General features: G+C 44.9%; 1 protein-coding gene across 1 annotated transcript in view; it reads right to left on the bottom strand.

Moving 5' to 3' along the window:
* CSMD2 (CUB and Sushi multiple domains 2) overlaps positions 1 to 24274 on the bottom strand; it is a 1686610-nt gene that overhangs the window by 783048 nt on the left and 879288 nt on the right. The window lies entirely within an intron of this gene.

Here is a 24274-nt window from a genome sequence, read left to right as displayed (position 1 = left end):
CGGCAATAATATAAAGAAGACGCGACAGGACAACACTCGGTGGATGCCATATGTGTGTTTTCAATTTAAAAAAACTTTCAGTTAACTACTTGCAGGAGAAAGTAATTGTAGCTGGTGGCCATTTTTAGTACTGTACCAGATTAGAGTTGTGTGTTTGTTTTTAATGTTAAAATGTCTGCATTTGATATCTCACCAGTATTTTCTTTTTTATAAGCAAAATACTTATTTTTATATTTTCTGATGTTGGTTCCAGGGGTACACGGCCAGCAGTGCCCTGGTCAGTGTAGTAGTAGTTGAAAGAATGGACCGCAGACAGGCATCGAAGGCCTAAAATAAAAAAATTGGGCTGGCTGTAGGCAATTTTAAATTGGTTCCAGGGGTACACGGGCAGCAGTGGTGTGGTCAGTGGAGGCCTAGTGGAAGGAGTGACCGCAGACAGGCATCGAAGGCCTAAAATAATAACACATGGCTGTAGGCAATTTTAAATTGGTTCCAGGGGTACACGGGCAGCAGTGACCTGGTCAGTGTAGTAGTAGTTGAAAAAATGGACCGCAGACAGGCATCGAATGCCTAAAATAATAACACATGGCTGTAGGCAATTTTAAATTGGTTACAGGGGTACACGGACAGCAGTGACCTGGTCAGTGTAGTAGTAGTTGAAAGAATGGACCGCAGACAGGCATCGAAGGCCTAAAATAAAAAAATTGGGCTGGCTGTAGGCAATTTTAAATTGGTTCCAGGGGTACACGGACAGCAGTGGTGTGGTCAGTGGAGGCCTAGTGGAAGGAGTGACCGCAGACAGGCATCGAAGGCCTAAAATAATAACACATGGCTGTAGGCAATTTTAAATTGGTTCCAGGGGTACACGGACAGCAGTGACCTGGTCAGTGTAGTAGTAGTTGAAAGAATGGACCGCAGACAGGCATCGAAGGCCTAAAATAAAAAAATTGGGCTGGCTGTAGGCAATTTTAAATTGGTTCCAGGGGTACACGGGCAGCAGTGACCTGGTCAGTGTAGTAGTAGTTGAAAGAATGGACCGCAGACAGGCTTAGAAGGCCTAACATAACAAACTTGGGCTGGCTGTAGGCACTTTTAAATTGGTTCCAGGGGTACACGGGCAGCAGTGGTCTGGTCAGTGGAAGTCTAGTGGAAGGAGTGACCGCAGACAGGCTTCCAAGGCCTAACATAACAAACTTGGGCTGGCTGTAGGCACTTTTAAATTGGTTCCAGGGGTACACGGGCAGCAGTGGTCTGGTCAGTGGAAGTCTAGTGGAAGGAGTGACCGCAGACAGGCTTCGAAGGCCTAACATAACAAAATTGGGCTGGCTGTAGGCACTTTAAATTGGTTCCAGGGGTACATGGGCAGCAGTGTATGGTCAGTGGAAGTCTAGTGGAAGGAGTGACGGCAGACAGTCTTCGAAGGCCTAACATAACAAAATTGGGCTGACTGTAGGCACTTTTAAATTGGTTCCAGGGTAACACGGCCAGCAGTGGCCTGGTCAGTGTAGTAGTTGTAGAAAGAAGGGACCGCAGACAGGCTTCGAAGGCCTAACATAACAAAAATGTCAAAACAATGGTATTGTCAGTGCCAGGCATTGAAGGATGTCAGCGGCTAGACTACACATTGGTGAAGCTGTGAGAGATAATTTTGCTAGTGGTAGAGCACTGTTTGAGCTGGGGGGGGGGGACTGTCTTGTGGCCGGCGGTACAGGCACAGGGCCCCTCATATTACAACGGTGTGTCTGACGTTGGGTGCGCACCACCACCGCCAGAGACACTTTATTGTACTATGAGGGACCCAGTGGCAGTGCCGTCGACCAAAAGCGGCCACACCCACCTCTTCAGACAAACAGCACTCTCAAGGGTCCAAGCGCAAAGTGGCGATAGCACGGCCCCGTGTGGGGAGTTTGGCCATTTCGTGAGGTGGAAACATGTCGTATGCTGGACAATCAGGTGAAGAAAATTACGAGATTGGAAAAGTCATTCAGAATAGTCCACAGGCAAGACCTTTTCATAGGAAAGCTAGGTGTCAGCCGGGCAGGGTGGGGCAAAAGATTTTGAAATCCAGTTGTGGTTCATTTTAATGAAGGTTAGATCATCTACATTTTGGGTAGCCAGACGAGTCCTTTTTTCTGTTAGTATTGAACCTGCAGCACTGAATACTCTTTCTGATAGGACACTAGCTGCCGGGCAAGCAAGCTCCTGCAATGCATATTCTGCCAATTCTGGCCAGGTGTCTAATTTGGATGCCCAGTAATCAAATGGGAATGACGGTTGAGGGAGAACGTCGATAAGGGATGAAAAATAGTTTGTAACCATACTGGACAAATGTTGTCTCCTGTCACTTTGAATTGATGCTGCAGTACCTGTCCTGTCTGCGGTCATAGAAAAATCACTCCACAACCTGGTCAGAAAACCCCTCTGTCCAACGCCACTTCTGATTTCTGCCCCTCTAACACCTCTGGTCTGCTGGCCCCTGGAGCTCGTGTGAGAACGATCACGGGCGCTGTGTGCAGGGAATGCCAGAAGCAAACGGTCAACAAGAGTTGATTGTTTTGTTGCTAATATTAGTTCCAAGTTCTCATGTGGCATAATATTTTGCAATTTGCCTTTATAGCGAGGATCAAGGAGGCAGGCCAACCAGTAATCGTCATCGTTCATCATTTTTGTAATGCGTGTGTCCCTTTTGAGGATACGCAAGGCATAATCCGCCATGTGGGCCAAAGTTCCCGTTGTCAAATCTGCGGTTGTGCTTGGTTGAGGGGCAGTTGCAGGCAAATCTACGTCACTTGTGTCCCTCAAAAAACCAGAACCCGGCCTTGCCACGCCACCAATTTCCCGTGCCCCCGGGAAAGCTTCCTCATTAAAAATATACTCATCCCCATCATCCTCCTCATCCTCCACCTCCTCTTCGCCCGGTACCTCGTCATGTACACTGCCCTGACCAGACAATCGCTGACTGTCATCAAGGCTTTCCTCTTCCTCTGGTGCAGACGCCTGATCCTTTATGTGCGTCAAACTTTGCATCAGCAGACGCATTAGGGGGATGCTCATGCTTATTATGGCGTTGTCTGCACTAACCAGCCGTGTGCATTCCTCAAAACACTGAAGGACTTGACACATGTCTTGAATCTTCGACCACTGCACACCTGACAACTCCATGTCTGCCATCCTACTGCCTGCCCGTGTATGTGTATCCTCCCACAAAAACATAACAGCCCGCCTCTGTTCGCACAGTCTCTGAAGCATGTGCAGTGTTGAGTTCCACCTTGTTGCAACGTCTATGATTAGGCGATGCTGGGGAAGGTTCAAAGAACGCTGATAGGTCTGCATACGGCTGGAGTGTACAGGCGAACGGCGGATATGTGCGCAAAGTCCACGCACTTTGAGGAGCAGGTCGGATAACCCCGGATAACTTTTCAGGAAGCACTGCACCACCAGGTTTAAGGTGTGAGCCAGGCAAGGAATGTGTTTCAGTTGGGAAAGGGAGATGGCAGCCATGAAATTCCTTCCGTTATCACTCACTACCTTGCCTGCCTCAAGATCTACAGTGCCCAGCCACGACTGCGTTTCTTGCTGCAAGAACTCGGACAGAACTTCCGCGGTGTGTCTATTGTCGCCCAAACACTTCATAGCCAATACAGCCTGCTGACGTATGCCAGTAGCTGCCCCATAATGGGAGACCTGGTGTGCAACAGTGGCAGGTGCGGATGGAGTGTTTGTGCGACTGCGGTCTGTGGACGAGCTCTTGCTTCTGCAGGAGGACGAGGAGGAGGAGGAGGAGGGGGTGCGAACGGCTACAGACAACTGTTTACTAGACCGTGGGCTAGGCAGAACTGTCCCAAACTTGCTGTCCCCTGTGGACCCTGAATCCACCACATTTACCCAGTGTGCCGTGATGGACACGTAACGTCCCTGGCCATGCCTACTGGTCCATGCATCTGTTGTCAGGTGCACCTTTGTGCTCACAGATTGCCTGAGTGCATGGACGATGCGCTCTTTAACATGCTGGTGGAGGGCTGGGATGGCTTTTCTGGAAAAAAAGTGTCGACTGGGTAGCTCGTAGCGTGGTACAGCGTAGTCCATCAGGTCTTTGAAAGCTTCGCTTTCAACTAACCGGTAGGGCATCATCTCTAACGAGATTAGTCTAGCTATGTGGGCGTTCAAACCCTGTGTACGCGGATGCGAGGCTAAGTATTTCCTTTTTCTAACCATAGTCTCATGTAGGGTGAGCTGGACTGGAGAGCTGGAGATCGTGGAACTAGCGGGGGTGCCGGTGGACATGGCAGACTGAGAGACGGTGGGAGATGGTATTGTTGCCGCCGGTGCCCTAGATGCAGTGTTTCCTACTACGAAACTGGTGATTCCCTGACCCTGACTGCTTTGGCCTGGCAAAGATACCTGCACAGATACAGCAGGTGGTGCGCTAAATGGTGGTCCTACACTGCCGGAAGGGATGTTGCGTTGATGACTAGCTTCATTGGCCGAGGGTGCAACAACCTTAAGGGACGTTTGGTAGTTAGTCCAAGCTTTCAAATGCATGGTGGTTAAATGTCTATGCATGCAACTAGTATTGAGACTTTTCAGATTCTGACCTCTGCTTAAGGAAGTAGAACATTTTTGACAGATGACTTTGCGCTGATCAATTGGATGTTGTTTAAAAAAATGCCAGACTGCACTCTTTCTAGCATCGGATACCTTTTCAGGCATTGCAGACTGAGCTTTAACCGGATGGCCACGCTGTCCTCCACCAGGTTTTGGCTTTGCCACGCGTTTTGGGCAAGATACGGGCCCGGCAGATGGAACCTGTGGCGATGTTGATGCCTGCTGCGGCCCCTCCTCCTCCTCTGCTTCAGAACTGCTGCCGCCTGCACCCTGTTCCCCCAATGGCTGCCAATCGGGGTCAAGAACTGGGTCATCTAATAACTCTTCTTGTACCTCCTGCGCAACTTCGTCTGTGTCACCGTGTCGTTCGGTGGTATAGCGTTCGTGATGGGGCAACATAGTCTCATCAGGGTCTGATTCTTGATCAGCACCCTGCGAGGGCAATGTTGTGGTCTGAGTCAAAGGACCAGCATAGTAGTCTGGCTGTGGCTGTGCGTCAGTGCACTCCATGTCAGATTCAATTTGTAATGGGCATGGACTGTTAACTGCTTCACTTTCTAAGCCAGGGACGGTATGTGTAAAGAGCTCCATGGAGTAACCCGTTGTGTCGCCTGCTGCATTCTTCTCTGTTGTTGTTTTTGCTGAAGAGGACAAGGAAGTGACTTGTCCCTGACCGTGAACATCCACTAACGACGCGCTGCTTTTACTTTTACCAGTTTCACGAGATGAGGCAAAAGAGCTAGAGGCTGAGTCAGCAAGATAAGCCAAAACTTGCTCTTGCTGCTCCGGCTTTAAAAGCGGTTTTCCTAATCCCAGAAAAGGGAGCGTTCGAGGCCTTGTGTAGCCGGACGACGAACCTGGCTCCACAGCTCCAGACTTAGGTGCAATATTTTTTCCCCCACGACCACCTGATGCTCCACCACTACCACTACCCTCATTACCAGCTGACAATGAACGCCCCCGGCCACGACCTCTTCCACTAGACTTCCTCATTGTTTTAAAAACGTAACCAAACTAACGTTATTTGTTGCAGTCACACAACTTACACGGTGAGCTATAACTTCTGTATGATTTAGCTACCCCTTTACAGGTTGGTGAGACCACAGCGAAAATCAGGCCCAATGTTACACACTCTTTTTTTGGTGGCTGCAAATTAGAGAGATGCCCCACACGCAGGACTGTCACTGAAGCACAAATGTTAATATTAATGTCACACTATTATTTTTTTTTTATTTTTATTTTTTTCAGGAACACTTTAGAAACCCCCCAAAAAAAAAAAAATAGATTTTTGCAGGGAGAATTTAGAAAACAAATGTAACAAACTATATGCTTTCTATGGGCCACTGAGTGAGAGATGACGCACACAGGAATCAGGAGTGGCACACAAGCCCAGAGGCCAATATTTTTCTACCAATGATTGATGGAGTTATTTTCTCTGGTAGATTTTGGAACCCAAATCAAGGAAAAAAAATGTAGGCTTTCTATGGACCACAATTGGAGAGAGAGAGAGAGAGAGATGGCACACCCAGGAGTCAAGACTGGCACACAAGCAGAAAGGCCAATATTAATCTCCCACTGTTTTTTTTGGTTGTTTTTTTTTTTTTTTTTTTCAGGGAGACTTTAGAAAAAAAAATAATAAAAAAAATATGATTTTATCAGGAAGAATTTAGAAACCAAATAAAATAAAATGATTTTTTCAGGGAGAATTTAGAAAACAAATAAAACCAAAAATAGGCGTTCTATGGCCCACTGACTGAGAGATGACGCACCCAGGAGTCAAGACTGGCACACAAGCAGAAAGGCCAATATTAATCTCCCACTGTTTTTTTTGGTTGTTTTTTTTTTTTTTTTTTCAGGGAGACTTTAGAAAAAAAAATAATAAAAAAAATATGATTTTATCAGGAAGAATTTAGAAACCAAATAAAATAAAATGATTTTTTCAGGGAGAATTTATAAAACAAATAAAACCAAAAATAGGCGTTCTATGGCCCACTGACTGAGAGATGACGCACCCAGGAGTCAAGACTGGCACACAAGCAGAAAGGCCAATATTAATCTCCCACTGTTTTTTTTGGTTGTTTTTTTTTTTTTTTTTTTCAGGGAGACTTTAGAAAAAAAAATAATAAAAAAAATATGATTTTATCAGGAAGAATTTAGAAACCAAATAAAATAAAATGATTTTTTCAGGGAGAATTTATAAAACAAATAAAACCAAAAATAGGCGTTCTATGGCCCACTGACTGAGAGATGACGCACCCAGGAGTCAAGACTGGCACACAAGCAGAAAGGCCAATATTAATCTCCCACTGTTTTTTTTGGTTGTTTTTTTTTTTTTTTTTTCAGGGAGACTTTAGAAAAAAAAATAATAAAAAAAATATGATTTTATCAGGAAGAATTTAGAAACCAAATAAAATAAAATGATTTTTTCAGGGAGAATTTAGAAAACAAATAAAACCAAAAATATGCGTTCTATGGCCCACTGACTGAGAGAGAGAGAGAGATGGAACGCTTAGTACTGGCACACAAGCCCAAAGGGCAATATTAATCTCCCTTTTTTTTTCCAGGGAGAATTTCTGAAACCCAAAAAAAAAATAAAATAGGCTTTCTATGGCCCACTATTTGTGAGAGAGATGGGACGCTCAGGACTGGCACAGATGGCACGCTCAGGACTGGCACAGAAGCCCAGAGGCCAATATTAATCTCCCTTTTTTTCTGGGAGAATTTATAAAACCAAAAAAATATTTAAATAGGCTTTCTATGGCCCACTATTTGTGAGAGAGATGGCACGCTCAGGACTGGCACAGATGGCACGCTCACAACTGGCACAGAAGCCCAGAGGCCAATATTAATCTCCCTTTTTTTCTGGGAGAATTTATAAAACCAAAAAAATATTTAAATAGGCTTTCTATGGCCCACTATTTGTGAGAGAGATGGCACGCTCAGGACTGGCACAGATGGCACGCTCACAACTGGCACACAAGCCCAGAGGCCAATATTAATCTCCCTTTTTTCAGGGAAAATTTATAAAACCAAAAAAAAAATTAAATAGGCTTTCTATGGCCCACTATTTGTGAGAGAGATGGCACGCTCAGGACTGGCACAGATGGCACGCTCACAACTGGCACACAAGCCCAGAGGCCAATATTAATCTCCCTTTTTTCAGGGAAAATTTATAAAACCAAAAAAAAAATTAAATAGGCTTTCTATGGCCCACTATTTGTGAGAGAGATGGGACGCTCAGGACTGGCACAGATGGCACGCTCAGGACTGGCACAGAAGCCCAGAGGCCAATATTAATCTCCCTTTTTTTCAGGGAGAATTTATAAAACCCAAAAAAAAATAAAATAGGCTTTCTATGGCCCACTATTTGTGAGAGAGATGGCACACTCAGGACTGGCACACAAGCCCAAAGGCCAATATTAATCTCCCACTGTATTTTTATCAGGGAGAATTTATACACCCCACAAAAAAAAATACAGAAAAATGAAAAGGCTTTCTATGGCCCACTATGTGAGAGAGATGGCACACACAGGGATGGCACTCTAGCAGAAATGCCAAATTGCCAATCTTAATCTCCCACCAAAAAAAAAAAAAAAAAAAAAACAGGGAATGTCCTACAATTACTATCTCCCTGCCTGCAGTAATCTCAGCCAGGTATGGCAGGCAGCTACTATCTCCCTGCCTGCAGTAATCTCAGCCAGGTATGGCAGGCAGCAATAAGGAGTGGACTGATGCACAAATGAAATAAAAAGTGTGGACAAACAAAAAAGATAGCTGTGCAGAAAGGAAGGAACAAGAGGATTTGTGCTTTGAAAAAAGCAGTTGGTTTGCACAGCGGCGTACACACAGCAATGCAGCTATCAGGGAGCCTTCTAGGGCAGCCCAATGAGCTACAGCGCTGAGGGGAAAAAAAAAAAAAAAAAAAATTCCACTGTCCCTGCACACCGAGGGTGGTGTTGGACAGTGCAAATCGCTGCAGCACAAGCGGTTTTGTGGTTAATGGACCCTGCCTAACGCTATCCCTGCTTCTGACAAAGCGGCAGCAACCTCTCCCTAAGCTCAGATCAGCAGCAGTAAGATGGCGGTCGGCGGGAACGCCTCTTTATAGCCCCTGTGACGTCGCAGACAGCAAGCCAATCACTGCAATGCCCTTCTCTAAGATGGTGGGGACCAGGACCTATGTCATCACGCTGCCCACACTCTGCGTTTACCTTCATTGGCTGAGAAATGGCGCTTTTCGCGTCATTGAAACGCGACTTTGGCGCGAAAGTCGCGTACCGCATGGCCGACCCCGCACAGGGGTCGGATCGGGTTTCATGAAACCCCGACTTAGCCAAAAGTCGGCGACTTTTGAAAATGTTCGACCCGTTTCGCTCAACCCTACTGCTGATCAATAATTATAAACAAAAAAAATATGGCCACACAGTGCTCCATACTGTATAATGGCCACACATGATGCTCCATTCTGTATAATGGCCACACAGTGCTCTATACTGTATAATGGCCACACATGATGCTTCATACTGTATAATGGCCCCACATGATGCTCCATACTGTATAATGACCACACATGATGCTGTGTACTGTATAATGGCCCCAAATGATGCTGCGTACAGTGTACTGGCCCCACATGATGCTCCATACAGTATAATGGGCCCACATGATGCTGCATACTGTATAATGGCCACACATGATGCTCCATACTGTATAATGGCCACACATGATGCTCCATACTGTATAATGGCCACACATGATGCTCCAAACTGTATAATGGCTCCACATGATGCTCCATACTGTATATTGGCCACACAGTGCTCCATACTGTATAATGGCCACACAGTGCTCCATACTGTATAATGGCCACACATGATGCTCCATACTGTATAATGGCCACACATAGTGCTCCATACTGTATAATGGCCACACATGATGCTCCATACTGTATAATGGCCACACAAGATGCTCCAAACTGTATAATGGCTCCACATGATGCTCCATACTGTATATTGGCCACACAGTGCTCCATACTGTATAATGGCCACACAGTGCTCCATACTGTATAATGGCTACACATGATGCTCCATACTGTATAATGGCCACACATGATGCTCCATACTGTATAATGGCCACATTATGCTCCATACTGTATAATAGCCCCACATGATGCTTCGTACTGTATGATGGCCACACATGATGCTGCGTACTGTATAATGGCCACACATGATGCTCCTTACTGTGTAATGGCTCCACATGATGCTCCATACTGTATAATGGCCACATAGTGCCCCATACTATATAATGGCCACACATAATGCTCCATACTGTATAATGGCCACATTATGCTCCATACAGTATAATGGCCTCACATGATGCTTTGTACAGTATAATGGCCCCACACAATGCTGGGTACAGTGTAATGGCCAAACATAATGCTGGGTACAGTATAATGGCCCCACACGATGCTCCATACAGTATAATGGCCCCACACAATGCTGGGTACAGTATAATGGCCACACATAATGCTGTGTACAGTATAATGGCCCCACACGATGCTCCATACAGTATAATGGCTCCACACAATGCTGGGTACAGTATAATGGCCACACATGGTTACCCCACCCCCATCATTGCCTTCTCCATCACTACACACACACACACACCTTTCACCGTGCACCCTCGCAGCAGCCGGCAGCTTCCACTCCAATGGCGCTGAATGGTGTCATCCAGCTGTGCCGCTGACTGCTCACGTCACTGCAGCTGTGATATGCCACTGATAAAGACCTCTCCGTGTCTCCTGTGCCAGTCAGTGTCAGAGCAAGGAGCAATATCTGCTCCAATCCGACACAGCCAGCGTCCGCTCCATACACCTCGTACACATGCGACTCCACTCCATGCACCTCGTACACACACTACTCTGCTCCATACAACTTGCACATGTGGCTCCGCTCCGTACACCTCATACACACACGGCTCCGCTCCGTACACCTCATACACACACGGCTCCACTCCGTACACCTCATACACACACGGCTCCACTCCATACACATTGCACATGCTGCTCCGCTCCGTATACCTTGCACACACACGGCTCCGCTCCGTACACCTCATACACACACAGCTCCTCTCCATACATCTCGTACACACACGGCTCAACTCCATACACCTCGTACACATACGGCTCCGCTCCATACACTTTGCACACGCTGCTCCGCTCCGTATACCTTGCACAAACATGGCTCCTCTCCATACATCTCGTACACACATGGCTCCACTCCGTATACCTCATACACATGGCTCCACTCCATACACATTGCACACGCTGCTCAGCCACACATGATGCTTGCCATGCATATACCTTGCACACACACGGCTCTGCTACATACACCTCATACACACACGGCTCCTCTTCATACATCTCTTACACACACGGCACCACTCCGTACACTTTGTACACACACGGCTCCGCTCCATACACATTGCACACGCTGCTCCACTCCATACACCTCATACACACATGGCTCCGCTCCGTATAACTTATACACACACTGCTCCACTCAGTACACCTCGTACACACACGGCTCGACTCCATACACATTGCCCATGCTGCTCCGCTACGTATACCTTACACACACATGGCTCCGCTCCGTACACCTCATACACATGGCTCCGTACACCTCTTACACACACGACTCCGCTCCATACACTTTTCATGCGCTGCTCCGATCCATACACCTCGTACACACACGGCTCTGCTACATCCACACTGTAAACACCTCCTGATCTCACACATACGCTTACCCTCCTCCAGCGCCATGACAGCAAGCAGAGTCCTGTACACTGAGGTCCTCCCGATCATGAGACCCCCTGACTCCTCCCATCCTGTGACTTCATCACAGGTCCTGTGTGCACAGAGCAGCCAATATGTGGTGTGCTGCTCTGCGAGTGCAGGGACTCAGGGAGCTGACCGGGTGATATTACACACCTCCCAACCAGTGCGGGACAACTAATGTCCCGCCCGGGATTGCGGGGCTGACTGTTAAAATCGGGACAGTCCCGCTGGATCCGGGACGGTTGGGATGTATGATGTTTCTAACGCATGCTTTCCGGCTGTGAGTTCTCGTTTTTATATCTACTTCATCCAGTTCAATACTGTACATTTTGCTGAAGGATCAATGTGGCTAACTCCAACTTTATGGACCTTCTATAGCAATCTTATGCTATGTACATTCTACTATAATATACACTTGGTAGACCCCAAAAACATCTTTAAAAACAATTAGCAGTCACCAAAAATATGGCATTTTTTTATCTCCTAAAATAACCCAGAAAGGGATCAAATGTGCAAACATTAAAAATTGTTTAATACTGAGCATTAAATATTCACACCTTAAAAAACAGACAGGCTAAAAAAACCATCAGAATAGAAAAAAACAAGCTTATCGATGTTGGCACAGCAATAATCGATCATGTAACGTTTGCATGATCGGCAGTGATCTTGTACGTGTCCTAATGAACAGGATAGGTGCATGATACTTGCCAATTATGCACGCCACCTGGTAGGTATGTGTGCAAGTGTACCTAGGAGATCTGATGCTGTTTTGAAGGAAATGGTTATATTGAATATTGATTTAATTTAGGCTGGGGGTCACATGGCCGTCGCTTCTCTCATGCGAGAGGCCGATTATGCAAATTCTCTCAGATAAAACTCCGTCAGTGTTTGATCTGAGTGTCAGTTCACTGCTCTTCGATTACGAGAGAATCGCACAAGAGGAACAGAGAGGACAGTGAAAGTAGTTTCTCCATCATCTCCACTGTCTGTGTCAGCGTTAATCGCTCTGCGCTCAGATGACATCCAAATTCTCTTTTGTTTATTGAGTTTACGTATTGTTAATTGATAAAAATGACCTATGAACACTTCTACTTTTGAAAGCTTTTTTACTTTGCCACAGTTTTTAACATGTGCCTAAAACTTTTGCGCAGTACTGTATATACCACAAAATTCTATTTAAAAAAATCAAGGCATTTAAAAAAACCTCTCATAATTCAATTGTCAAAGCGGTAAAATAAAATGATCCTCAGAATATGGGGGAGGGGAATGTAAATAAAGCCCCCTTCAGACATCCATATAAAACCAGTACAGGAAAAAATGTACCATTGTGCATCAGTACCATTGTCAGTGTTTTAGAACAGTGCGCCATTAGTGATTTTCCTGTATCGTTAAAGAAAAAGAAATTGCAAAGCTTCTCCTATACTTTGCAGTGTTGGCACTCGGATGCAGACCCATAGACTTGTATTGGCCCTTGTCATCCGTGCTGTCAGTAAAAAAAATGGATATGTCTCAAAGTGGTTTTCATGGATACACGGTCCGTGTAAAAACATGGACATTTGAGTAGCCTCATAGGTTATAATGGGTAAGTGTGGTATCGTTAAAAAATAAAAAGATAATGCGCGCACTGGAAACAGAGACATTTGTAGGAGGCCTAAAAGCACACAGGCAATGGAATAACATTGTGTAAAAATGTTGCCACCTTTAGGCATCAGTCATAAATTCGGTCAAAAAAGCTGTCAAAGAAAACCTGCTCACTTTTTATTTTTAGGAACCTGTAATTTTAGTTTAAACTTTGAGTGGAATAAAATTGGTGCAACGTCCCATTTTTCCCTACATCAAAAATGGAGTAAAAGTAATAATGATTTGTTCCCTTCGTCTTGAGATAACTGGGAGACATAATAAAAAAATATTTTACAATATCAGTCTACATTGTCTTGCTTTGAAATGTACAATAGCTCATCTTGCTTAAACATGATTATATAAAGTATTTTTTCTTAAGAATTTCGGATATAACAAATGTTAAATTTTTTAAAGTTGGAAATCCTTTGCCATTTTAAAAAGGATTTTCATGTATATGTTTTATATCTTTCTAAGAATATTTTTATCTCCATCCATTTTCTGTATTCCTATTTCCTAGTTAATAAGGAATTGATTTGCAGATCATGATTATTCAATTTCTGCTGCCTTATGGTTGAAGAATGCATTTACAATGATTAAGTTCTCCTCAAAAGCAAATGCTATCTGTTTTAGAAATGTATTTCGAATCACGTTAAAAAAAAGTCTATACGCTCTATTAAGGCTTGGTATAATAGGTGGCTCAATGCTTATGCCTTATGCTGTTAAGTTTGATAAAACAGACCTTTAGAGAGGACTGGAACTTTTCAAATTCATCAACTTTGCAGAATTTTACCCCAAAATTATGACAAAGAAATTTGAATGAATCTCAATACTGGAAAGCTTGTAATTGCTCTAAAAATACACATGAGGCAGAGGAGAGTGAAAGAGAGAGGACTCTGCTGACCATAACAGCTTACACTCTACAGAAGAGAGAGGACTCTGCTGATCATAAGAGCTTAAACCTCTACAAAAGAGAGGACTCTGCTGATCATAAGAGTTTACACTCTACAGAAGAAAGAAAGGACTCTGCTGACCATAACATCTTACACTCTACAGGAGAGAGAGAGGACTCTGCTGAACATAAGAGCTTAAACCTCTACAAAAGAGAGGACTTTGCTGATCATAAGAGCTTAAACTCTACAGAAGAAAGAGAGGACTCTGCTAACCATAACAGCTTACACTCTACAAGAGAGAGAGAGGACTCTGCTAATCATAAGCACTTACACTCTACAGGTGAAAGATGACTTTGCTGACCATAAGATTTTGTACACTACAGGAGAGAGATGATCCTGCACTCTTCAGGCGAGAGATTACCTTGCTGACCATAAGAGTTTGCACATTACAAGAGAGAGACCCAGTGACTCTGAAGATGGAAAACAATTGTGCCTTACAAACTGTACTCCACTGGAAATAGCTGATCTGAGATGACCCAAGTACTGACCTCTCCGTACAAGGTATGGTACTGAACCCCATATGAGGTATGATAATCTGTATGGGAAGGCCAACACTGCAATGCAAAATTATGTTAGTCCACTCTCCGATGTTTCAGCAGTGTGAGAAATGATGGCAGGCAAGTTTTTATTGTTTTATGCTGCAAACTGCTATTGAAATCTTAAAATTTGGGAATTTGAGTGGAATTATGAACTTCAGGAAATTCTACTTGTACATGATCCTCCGCAGATCATTCCACTCATCTCTAATAATATTAGACATACCATGCTGTGTTTACATTGGGTAGTGTTGCTCAATTTTGTTTACAATGTAACCCCTTGTTTCTTTGCATATCTATGATTTTTGGAATTTGTATACCCCTACAGATGGCAAAGTACATGTTTTGTTATTTTGACATGTTAGGCTACTTTCACACTTCTGTCTTTTTAGATCCGTCACAATGTGTCGTTTTGGGAAAAAAACGCATCCTGCAAATGTATTGCCGACGGATCGCGATGTATGGCCACGCGTCGCGTCCATCGTGCACTGGATGTGTTGGTATCGTGGTAGCAAAAAAACGTTCAAGGGAACGTTTTTTTCGTACGTCGTGTCCTGCATTTTAAACTGCGCATGCGTGGCCGAACCTCCACCCCCTCCTCCCTGGGAGTTTACTATGGGCAGTGGACGCGTTGAAACACTGCTCCGCTGCCCACGTTGTGCAGAAAATCAACACTGTCCGTCGGTACGACGGAAGTGTGAAAGAAGCCTTACCCATGTCAGTAATTTTATTGAGTGAGATCACACTTGTAATTTGCCTATTAAGGTGCCAAGGCAGGGAATATATTTATTTTGGGATATTGCAGGGATTATATACTTATATGCATAGATTCTTCCCTTTTTAAAGGTACCGTCACACTTAGCGACGCTGCAGCGATACCGACAACGATCCCGATCGCTGCAGCGTCGCTGTTTGGTCGCTGGAGAGCTGTCACACAGACAGCTCTCCAGCGACCAACGATGCTGGTAACCAGGGTAAACATCGGGTAACTAAGCGCAGGGCCGCGCTTAGTAACCCGATGTTTACCCTGGTTACCATCCTAAAAGTAAAAAAAAACAAACACTACATACTTACCTACAGCCGTCTGTCCTCCAGCGCTCTGCTCTGCACTCCTCCTGCTCTGGCTGTGAGCACAGCGGCCGGAAAGCAGAGCGGTGACGTCACCGCTCTGCTTTCCGGCTGACCGACGCTCACAGCCAGAGCAGGAGGAGTGCAGAGCACAGCGCTGGAGGACAGACGGCTGTAGGTAAGTATGTACTGTTTGTTTTTTTTTATTTTTAGGATGGTAACCAGGGTAAACATCGGGTTACTAAGCGCGGCCCTGCGCTTAGTTACCCGATGTTTACCCTGGTTACCAGTGAAGACATCGCTGAATCGGTGTCACACACGCCAATTCAGCGATGTCTGCGAGGAGTCCAGCGACCAAATAAAGTTCTGGACTTTCTTCCCCGACCAGCGACAGCACAGCAGGGGCCTGATCGCTGCTGCCTGTCACACTGGACGATATCGCTAGCGAGGACGCTGCAACGTCACGGATCGCTAGCGATATCGTCTAGTGTGACGGTACCTTAAGATTTTTGCCCTATATCCTATTTTCTGCTTCTACATTAGATACTATGAATACTTTTTTTTTACCTCATTTGAGTTATTATCTTTGGGTTCTACAATAAGATTGTAAACTGTATGAACTGATATTTATTGGTCTACTATATGCATCTTTTTTAACATGGGTTATTTATTTTTAAATAATTATGAATGAAAATCTAATATTTTAAATAGGAGGGTTTTTCTGGCACCATGGTGTTTTCTCCACCAGAAAATGCTCTGTGCTACACAAAGGGACAGCAGGATGCTGTACATTTACAATTAATTAATTTTAGATGTTTTTCTTGAGCTGTATCATAGTATTCACTGGATATCTTTCGGAAACAAAGCAGTAGGATAGTTGTGTAATTAGATGCAAACTAAGCGTCTCTTGGCACCTGCTGCAATTTCAACCCATCAATAAGGTTGAAGGAGCCAAACCTGCCCAAAGAAAACTTGTCTTGAAGCTCAAAGATATTGGTCTGGAAGCAAGTTAGATAAATTGGACGAATAACTGATTAAAAAAAGTTAAACACCATTCAAAGGTCATAGGTCAAACTTTTGACACTTCAGAGACAAATATCTTCTAGTGTGGAGTCTGGGAGTGTTCAGTAGCTGCCCACAGTCATATATAATCAAGGAAAAGAAGTCTATTAAGCACAGTATAATGGTAGCTTAAATTAACTGAAATAAAATGCAGATTAAAACTATTGGAACCTTTGAATCTAAAATCTCATAAATCATAATCTGTATTTTTTAGAAACAAGTCAAGGATAGATTAAATCATGGCCTTACATTGAATTATCAAATATCAGATGAGGTGACAGAACAGAATTAATAAATATTTGAGACAGTGATAAAAAAAATCAGTCAGTAGTTGAACATAAAAACTCAAAATATGCATAATACTTTTGAAATAGAACAGTAAAGTTGCAGAAATTTGGATTAGTAAGGTCTATCAATTTTGATCCCAATCATTTTTTTTAAATAAATGGTGTAGGAAAGCCCGGTAGGACTGGGTTAAATCCTAGTACTGAAGGTCTTGGTTAGATAAACCTGGTTAGCTTTGACTAAGAACCAGGACATGTGTTCACCTCGCTCACTCTCAGTCAGCTGGGGAAGCTGAGCAGAGTGGATTGTGTTGGAAAAAGGGGAGAGACAAACCAAAGTCTCTCTGAAAGGAGTCTGAACAGGGCCGTGTGCACCAAACTGCAAGTATCAGTGGTTACTGCAATTAGCAGCGATTGCTATGGACAATAGCCATTATTTTACCAAAATGGGAATAGCTCAGCTGTGTACGAGTTTTGATTTTGGTGCTGTGAACCCCTTGTAAATTAATGTCACACTGTTTTAGTACAAGAGTCTAGTGCCTGTGTGAATGATGCCTGCTGCTAAGCATGCATCCCTACACTGGTCAGAAGTGCTCACATGAGCACTGTGCTGTTATGGCTGGCAATCAGGCAACACAGCGTGCAGTAATCAGCGCACATACAGAGATCTGGCAATAACCAAAAACAATAGGACGAGCTCTGAGACGTGGAATCTCTGTAGACTGCAGTACCTGATCTATCCTCACACAACTATAAGCAGCAGTGGATTGCGCCTATCACTACCTATGCAACTCGGCACTGCCTGAGGAGCTGACTAGCCTGAAGATAGAAATACAAGCCTGACTTACCTCAGAGAAATACCCCAAAGGAATAGGCAGCCCCCCACATATAATGACTGTTAGCAAGATGAAAAGACAAACGTAGGAATGAAATAGATTCAGCAAAGTGAGGCCCGATATTCTAGACAGAGCGAGGATAGCAAAGAGAACTATGCAGTCCACAAAAAACCCTAAAACGAAAACCACGCAAAGGGGCAAAAAGACCCACCGTGCCGAACTAACAGCACGGCGGTGCACCCCTTTGCTTCTCAGAGCTTCCAGCAAAAGATAATAGCAAGCTGGACAGAAAAAACAGAAAACAAACTAGAAGCACTTATCTAGCAGAGCAGCAGGCCCAAGGAAAGATGCAGTAGCTCAGATCCAACACTGGAACATTGACAAGGAGCAAGGAAGACAGACTCAGGTGGAGCTAAATAGCAAGGCAGCCAACGAGCTCACCAAAACACCTGAGGGAGGAAGCCCAGAGACTGCAATACCACTTGTGACCACAGAAGTGAACTCAGCCACAGAATTCACAACAGTACCCCCCCCTTGAGGAGGGGTCACCGAACCCTCACCAGAACCCCCAGGCCGACCAGGATGAGCCACATGAAAGGCACGAACAAGATCTGGGGCATGGACATCAGAGGCAAAAACCCAGGAATTATCTTCCTGAGCATAACCCTTCCATTTGACCAGATACTGGAGTTTCCGTCTAGAGACACGAGAATCCAAAATCTTCTCCACAATATACTCCAATTCCCCCTCCACCAAAACAGGGGCAGGAGGCTCCACAGATGGAACCATAGGTGCCACGTATCTCCTCAACAACGACCTATGGAATACATTATGTATGGAAAAGGAGTCTGGGAGGATCAGACGAAAAGACACCGGATTGAGAATCTCAGAAATCCTATACGGACCAATAAAACGAGGTTTAAATTTAGGAGAGGAAACCTTCATAGGAATATGACGAGAAGATAACCAAACCAGATCCCCAACACGAAGTCGGGGTCCCACACGGCGTCTGTGATTAGCGAAAAGCTGAGCCTTCTCCTGGGACAAGGTCAAATTGTCCACTACCTGAGTCCAGATCTGCTGCAACCTGTCCACCACAGAATCCACACCAGGACAGTCCGAAGACTCAACCTGTCCTGAAGAGAAACGAGGATGGAACCCAGAATTGCAGAAAAATGGAGAGACCAAGGTAGCCGAGCTGGCCCGATTATTAAGGGCGAACTCAGCCAACGGCAAAAATGACACCCAATCATCCTGGTCAGCGGAAACAAAACATCTCAGATATGTTTCCAAGGTCTGATTGGTTCGTTCGGTCTGGCCATTAGTCTGAGGATGGAAGGCCGAGGAGAAAGATAGGTCAATGCCCATCCTACCACAAAAGGCTCGCCAGAACCTCGAGACAAACTGGGAACCTCTGTCAGAAACAATATTCTCAGGAATGCCATGTAAACGAACCACATGCTGGAAGAACAAAGGCACCAAATCAGAGGAGGAAGGCAATTTAACCAAGGGCACCAGATGGACCATTTTAGAAAAGCGATCACAGACCACCCAAATGACCGACATTTTTTGAGAAACGGGAAGGTCAGAAATGAAATCCATCGAAATATGTGTCCAAGGCCTCTTCGGGACCGGCAAGGGCAAAAGCAACCCACTGGCACGTGAACAGCAGGGCTTAGCCCTAGCACAAATTCCACAGGACTGCACAAAAGCACGCACATCCCGTGACAGAGATGGCCACCAGAAGGATCTAGCAACCAACTCCCTGGTACCAAAGATTCCTGGATGACCGGCCAGCACCGAACAATGAAGTTCAGAGATAACTTTACTAGTCCACCTATCAGGGACGAACAGTTTCTCGGCCGGACAACGATCAGGTTTATTAGCCTGAAATTTCTGCAACACTCTCCGCAAATCAGGGGAGATGGCAGACACAATGACTCCTTCCTTGAGGATACTCGCCGGCTCAGATAACCCCGGAGAGTCGGGCACAAAACTCCTAGACAGAGCATCCGCCTTCACATTTTTAGAGCCCGGAAGGTATGAAATCACAAAATCAAAACGAGCAAAAAATAACGACCAACGGGCCTGTCTAGGATTCAAGCGCTTGGCAGACTCAAGATAAGTAAGGTTCTTATGATCAGTCAAAACCACCACGCGATGCTTAGCACCCTCAAGCCAATGACGCCACTCCTCGAATGCCCACTTCATGGCCAGCAACTCTCGGTTGCCCACATCATAATTACGCTCAGCAGCAGAAAATTTCCTGGAAAAGAAAGCACATGGTTTGAACACTGAGCAACCAGAACCTCTCTGTGACAAAACCGCCCCTGCACCAATCTCAGAGGCATCAACCTCGACCTGGAACGGAAGAGAAACATCAGGTTGACACAACACAGGGGCACAGCAAAAACGACGCTTTAACTCCTGAAAAGCTTCCACGGCAGCAGAAGACCAATTAACCAAATCAGCACCCTTCTTGGTCAAATCGGTCAATGGTCTGGCAATGCTAGAAAAATTACAGATGAAGCGACGATAAAAATTAGCAAAGCCCAGGAATTTCTGCAGACTTTTTAGAGATGTCGGCTGAGTCCAATCCTGGATGGCCTGAACCTTAACCGGATCCATCTCGATAGTAGAAGGGGAAAAGATGAACCCCAAAAATGAAACTTTCTGCACACCGAAGAGACACTTTGATCCCTTCACGAACAAGGAATTAGCACGCAGTACCTGGAAAACCATTCTGACTTGCTTCACATGAGACTCCCAATCATCTGAGAAGATCAAAATGTCATCCAAGTAAACAATCAAGAATTTATCCAGATACTCACGGAAAATGTCATGCATAAAAGACTGAAAAACAGATGGAGCATTGGCAAGTCCGAACGGCATCACCAGATACTCAAAATGACCCTCGGGCGTATTAAATGCCGTTTTCCATTCATCTCCCTGCCTGATTCTCACCAGATTATACGCACCACGAAGATCAATCTTAGTAAACCAACTAGCCCCCTTAATCCGAGCAAACAAGTCAGAAATCAATGGCAAGGGATACTGAAACTTAACAGTGATCTTATTAAGAAGGCGGTAATCAATACACGGTCTTAGCGAACCATCCTTCTTGGCTACAAAAAAGAACCCTGCTCCCAATGGTGACGACGATGGGCGAATATGTCCCTTCTCCAGGGACTCCTTCACATAACTGCGCATAGCGGTGTGTTCAGGTACGGACAAATTAAATAAACGACCCTTAGGGAATTTACTACCAGGAATCAAATCGATAGCACAATCACAATTCCTATGCGGAGGTAGGGCATCAAACTTGGACTCTTCAAATACATCCTGAAAGTCCGACAAGAACTCTGGGATGTCAGAAGGAATGGATGACGAAATAGACAAAAATGGAACATCACCATGTACTCCCTGACAACCCCAGCTGGTTACCGACATAGAGTTCCAATCCAATACTGGATTATGGGTTTGTAGCCATGGCAACCCCAACACGACCACATCATGCAAATTATGCAGTACCAGAAAGCGAATAACTTCCTGATGTGCAGGAGCCATGCACATGGTCAGCTGAGCCCAGTACTGAGGCTTATTCTTGGCCAAAGGTGTAGCATCAATTCCTCTCAACGGAATAGGACACCGCAAAGGCTCCAAGAAAAATCCACAACGTTTAGCATAATCCAAATCCATCAGATTCAGGGCAGCGCCTGAATCCACAAACGCCATGACAGAATACGATGACAAAGAGCACATTAAGGTAATGGACAAAAGGAATTTGGACTGTACAGTACCAATAACGGCAGAGCTATCGAACCGCCTAGTGCGTTTAGGACAATTAGAAATAGCATGAGTAGAATCACCACAATAGAAACACAGTCTGTTCAGACGTCTGTGTTCTTGCCATTCTACTTTAGTCATAGTCCTGTCGCACTGCATAGGCTCAGGTTTACTCTCAGAGAATACCGCCAGATGGTGCACAGATTTACGCTCGCGCAAGCGACGACCGATCTGAATGGCCAAGGACATAGACTCATTCAAACCAGCAGGCATAGGAAATCCCACCATTACATCCTTAAGAGCTTCAGAGAGACCCTTTCTGAACAAAGCCGCTAGTGCAGATTCATTCCACAGAGTGAGTACTGACCACTTCCTAAATTTCTGACAATATACTTCTACATCATCCTGACCCTGGCATAAAGCCAGCAGATTTTTCTCAGCCTGATCCACTGAATTAGGCTCATCGTAAAGCAATCCCAGCGCCTGGAAAAATGCATCAACATTACTCAATGCAGAATCTCCTGGTGCAAGAGAAAACGCCCAGTCCTGTGGGTCGCCGCGCAAAAAAGAAATAATAATCAAAACCTGTTGAATAGGATTACCAGAAGAATGAGGTTTCAAGGCCAAAAATAGCTTACAATTATTTCTGAAGCTCAGGAACCTAGTTCTGTCACCAAAAAACAAATCAGGAATCGGAATTCTTGGCTCTAGCATCGATTTCTGATCAATAGTATCTTGAATCTTTTGTACATTTACAACGAGATTATCCATTGAGGAGCACAGAGCCTGAATATCCATGTCCACAGCTGTGTCCTGAAGCACTCTAATGTCTAGGGGAAAAAAAAGACTGAAGACAGAGCTAAGAAAAAAAAATGATGTCAGGATTTCTTTTTTCCCTCTATTGGGAATCATTGGTGTGGCTCCTTGTACTGTTATGGCTGGCAATCAGGCAACACAGCGTGCAGTAATCAGCGCACATACAGAGATCTGGCAATAACCAAAAACAATAGGACGAGCTCTGAGACGTGGAATCTCTGTAGACTGCAGTACCTGATCTATCCTCACACAACTATAAGCAGCAGTGGATTGCGCCTATCACTACCTATGCAACTCGGCACTGCCTGAGGAGCTGACTAGCCTGAAGATAGAAATACAAGCCTGACTTACCTCAGAGAAATACCCCAAAGGAATAGGCAGCCCCCCACATATAATGACTGTTAGCAAGATGAAAAGACAAACGTAGGAATGAAATAGATTCAGCAAAGTGAGGCCCGATATTCTAGACAGCGCGAGGATAGCAAAGAGAACTATGCAGTCCACAAAAAACCCTAAAACGAAAACCACGCAAAGGGGCAAAAAGACCCACCGTGCCGAACTAACAGCACGGCGGTGCACCCCTTTGCTTCTCAGAGCTTCCAGCAAAAGATAATAGCAAGCTGGACAGAAAAAACAGAAAACAAACTAGAAGCACTTATCTAGCAGAGCAGCAGGCCCAAGGAAAGATGCAGTAGCTCAGATCCAACACTGGAACATTGACAAGGAGCAAGGAAGACAGACTCAGGTGGAGCTAAATAGCAAGGCAGCCAACGAGCTCACCAAAACACCTGAGGGAGGAAGCCCAGAGACTGCAATACCACTTGTGACCACAGAAGTGAACTCAGCCACAGAATTCACAACACTGTGCCCCTTTGCTTGGCTCGCCATGTGGAAGTGGGGATAGTGTTGTATGTTCTTACAGACTTCCAAAGAGCTAGTAAACTTTCAATTTGTCTCTCAAAGAAGAGATAATCAAACTCAATTCAGCTTGGCTGAGCTTCTTAATTTCAGTAATCAGTGAAGGTCTTAAACTATTATATGTCGAAAAGTTTTAAAATCATAGATATATATTTATTTTGCACAGCATGCTACTATGCAAGTGAGTGGAGGTTTAGGTGAAGTTTCTTCCAAAGTGGGGAAAAAGAATGATACACATAGCTGCAATGAGGATGATGTAGTGAATATATATTTTATGCCTGTAAAATATTTTGTGTTTTATATTATTACAAATCTAATAAAATTGTTTTATTATTTACTTTTGCCCCAAGAAGTTTCATAAGCCGTCTAGAGACATTCTGGGGACCGTGGTGTTAGGCACTGGGATTCTCCAGCTGCACGGGGAGATCCCAAGCCTTTTCTGCATCTGCGGTCTCCCATCCAGCTTTGGCCACTGCGGGTGCTGCTGAGCATAGATGTCGGTTCCAGCGTCTTGCTCAGGCTCGTGCTATTCGTCTGGTTGCTGCTGGCTCTTCAGCCAAGCCTATGGTAACCAGCGGTAGTCAGCAATGAGCGAACGTTCTGGAGACTAAGTCCAGAAATCACTCTAGTGAGCATGCTTGTGATGTGACAACATCTCATTGGTGGCCGGTCGTCAGCTGCTCTACTGATGTGGCAGCTCTGGATTGGTCCACGGTCAAGGTCCTGTTCGACTGGACTTGACGCATAAAAGGCTCTCAGAAGCGCATGCCGGTGTGCTAGTATCAACCTCTTTCCATGTGAGAATGAGACATTGCAACAATGTAGTTTTTGTCAGCATGTGCTCAGGGTCAGCGGTAGGCTATTAGAATTCCGCCACCTTCTGAGCGGAGTTTGTTTGTATGGATTCAGGGCTGGCATCAAGCCATTAGAATTACGGCACCTCCAGAGAGGAGTTGGTTGAGTG

The sequence above is a fragment of the Ranitomeya imitator genome, chromosome 3 (assembly GCF_032444005.1).
Source record: "Ranitomeya imitator isolate aRanImi1 chromosome 3, aRanImi1.pri, whole genome shotgun sequence".
NCBI classification, from domain to species: Eukaryota; Metazoa; Chordata; class Amphibia; order Anura; family Dendrobatidae; genus Ranitomeya; species Ranitomeya imitator.
The sequence above is the reverse complement of the archived record's forward strand: the minus strand, read 5'-3'. Positions and strand labels throughout refer to the sequence as shown.